We start from the raw sequence: 3,113 nt of genomic DNA on the forward strand, positions 1-3,113 counted from the left end.
GCAATGGCGCGATCTCGGCTCACCGCAACCTCCGCCTCCTGGGTTCAGGCAATTCTCCTGCCTCAGCCTCCTGAGTAGCTGGGATTACAGGCACGCGCCACCATGCCTAGCTAATTTTTTGTATTTTTAGTAGAGACGGGTTTTCACCATGTTGACCAGGATGGTCTCGATCTCTTGACCTCGTGATCCACCCGCCTCGGCCTCCCAATGTGCTGGGATTACAGGCGTGAGCCACCGCGCCCGGCCTCTCATCTTCTTTTTCTTCAGAGCAGTGACGGGTTTTCTTCTTATGTTTTTTACTTGTGTGTGAGTGACTTGATTTTGAGTCTTCTGCCTGCTCATCTAGTATAAGATCATATTTTGCATCCTGTTTGGGCTTTACTTTATCTTTCAGAACCAAATTAGATGGTTTATCCTGTTCTTTTTCATATTCCTTGAAATCACTCTTAGTGTATTTCCCACCTTTTCCTTTCCATTTAACCTTTGCAACAGACTGGTTAAAATCCACATGTATTCTTCCGTCATCTATAAGTACATTGTCCATTTTGAAGAACGCTTTCTCACAATCTTCTTCCTTTTAGAATTCAATAAAAGCATAACAGAGGGACTCTCCTGTCTTCCAGTCCCAGATAACTTCACAACTTCTTATCGGCCCAAATCTAGAGAATATTATTTCCAGATCCTCATCTGTGGTCACTGGGTTCAATTTACACACAAACAGCACGTTTTCTGGAGGTTTAATATCTGCATCAGGTAGGTCTCCCACCATCTCTAAAAGTATAGCCTGAGTTTTAGCCTCTTTTTCTGCCTTATTTCTTCTACTTCCTCAGCTGATCGTCCTTTGAAATCATTAATTTCTTCATCTGCTCCTATTCGACCACTATCTAATTGTTCCCTTGTAGGTTCTGGTGACCGATCAGGGATTAATAAATCAGGAGGGTCATCAAATGGATCATCTAAAATCACCGTATGATTTATCCTGATATCCTGATATGGTACAAAGTCCTTGTCAACAAAGGTCTCATTAATTTTCTTAATTATGTCCATTCCTTCTATCACCTCACCAAACACTGTATGGACACCATCAAGGTAATCTAGATTTTCTCCTGTAGTGATGAGAAACTGAGATCCATGTTGATCACTGCCATTGTTCACCATGGACACTGTGCCTTTCTTCTTGTGCTTAATTCTTGGGACTTTTTCTGCCTCAAAAAAGCTTGCTTGATCACCATACAGTTGGCCAAAAATAGACTCTCCTCCACGGCCAGTCCCCGTAGGATCACCAGTTTGTATGATAAAATCCCTCTGTACATTGTGAATAAGGCAATAATTGTAATATTTTATTTTGCACAATTTCAAGAAATTCAAGCAGGCACGCGGCCACTCCTCGGTGTACAAGTCGATGACGACGTCGCCCAAAGTGCTCTCTACAGAGTTTTACAAAAATTTTCTGCATAACCCGTCATATTATCTTCACACAAGAGAGTTTTATTTCTTTGTTTCCAAACCTCATATCTCATACTTCTTTTTCTTGTCTTACCCTGTTAACTAAGATTTCTAGTGTGAGATTGACTGCAGAAGCAGCAGACTGTAGAAATTAATGCATAGATTCTGGAGCCCAATTCTTAAGTAAAAAACCCGATCCCGACACTCTGAGACCTTTGGAAAGCTGTTTAATTTTTCCTGTAACTGAGATTTCATTTTTTTTTTTTTTTGAGACAGAGTCTAGCTCTGTTGCCAGGCTGGAGTGCCATGGTACCATCTCTGCTCAATGTGATCTCTGCCTCTCAGGTTCAAGTGATTCTTCTGCCTCCTCCTGGGTAGCTGAGATTACAGACTCACACCACCACGCCTGGCTAATTTTTGTATTGTTAGTAGAGACGAGGTTTCGCTTTGTTGGCTAGGCTGGTCTCAAAACTCCTGACTTCAGGTGATCCCCTGACCTAAGCCTCCCAAAGTGCTGGGATTATAGGCATAAGCCACCATGCCTGGCCCATAACTGAGATTTCTAAAGTTAAACTAGGTCTTATTATTGTACTTCATGTAGTTATTGTAAAAACTAAATTTGTTAACATATGTAAAGCATTAGAATAGTACCTGATTACTACTGCCTCTTTTAAATTGTTAATAAAACAAAAACAGCAATAATAGCAAGTATTCTTCTACAATTCCTGATCTAAGATAATGTTTTGGCTGGGTGCAGTGGCTCATGCCTGTAATTCCACCACTTTGGGAGGCTGAGGCAAGTGGATCACCTGAAGTCAGGAGTTTGAGACCAACATTGTCAACATGGCAAAACCCCATCTCTATTAAAAATACAAAAAATTAGCTGGAAGTGGTGGCATATACCTGTAAGCCTAGCTGCTCAGGAGGCTGAGGCAGAAGAATCACTTGAACCCAGGAGGTAGAGGTTGCAGTGAGCCAAGATTGTGCCACCACACTCCAGCATATAGCAACAGAGCAAGACTCTGACTCAAACTAAATAAATTAATAAAATAGGCCTGGTGCAGTGGCTCACGCCTGTAATCCCAGCACTTTGGGAGGCTGTGGCGGGTGGATCACTTGAGGTCAGGAGTTCAAGATCAGCCTGGCCAACATGGTGAAACCCTGTCTCTTAAATAAATAAAATTAATAAAATAAAATAGTGTTTTACCATTAAATATTATATTTACACTAGATTTTTTGTAGATGCTTTTTTAAATCAGTTTAAGAAAGTTCCCTCCCAAACCACTTGCTACTACTATTAGTATTAATACTGCTGTAATTGACCATAATGATAATATCTAATACATATAATATTTATCATGATTTTAACCTTTACATTCATTGCATCTCCTGAGTATTTCATGAATAAATATTGACTTTAGCAAACATTTATCCTTATGTATTTGGACGACCAGATGGTTTTCCTTGTTCAGTCCATTAATGTGCTAAATTATATTAATAGATTTTCTAATGTTAAACCAGTCTTCGAAGATGGATGTGGTGGCAGGTAACTGTAGTCTCAGCTACTCAGGAGGCTGAGGCAGGATGATCACTTGAGGCCAGGAGTTCAAGGCTGTAATGCACCACAACTATGCCTATGAATAAACACCTCATTTCAGCTTGTCAGC

At 40.5% G+C, this 3,113-nt stretch overlaps 1 pseudogene across 1 annotated transcript in view; it reads right to left on the reverse strand.

The window, feature by feature from the left end:
• LOC116529100 overlaps window positions 1-1,437 on the reverse strand; it is a 22,242-nt pseudogene extending 20,805 nt beyond the window's left edge. Inside the window, exon 1 of the transcript XR_004259382.1 lies at window positions 223-1,437. The product of XR_004259382.1 is annotated as a peptidyl-prolyl cis-trans isomerase-like 4 pseudogene (transcript). The remainder of the gene's footprint in view (window positions 1-222) is intronic.
• Window positions 1,438-3,113: the final 1,676 nt, after the last annotated feature.

Source organism: Sapajus apella, unplaced genomic scaffold (genome assembly GCF_009761245.1).
Source record: "Sapajus apella isolate SASKATOON/1434 unplaced genomic scaffold, GSC_monkey_1.0 scaffold62, whole genome shotgun sequence".
Classification (NCBI taxonomy): domain Eukaryota; kingdom Metazoa; phylum Chordata; class Mammalia; order Primates; family Cebidae; genus Sapajus; species Sapajus apella.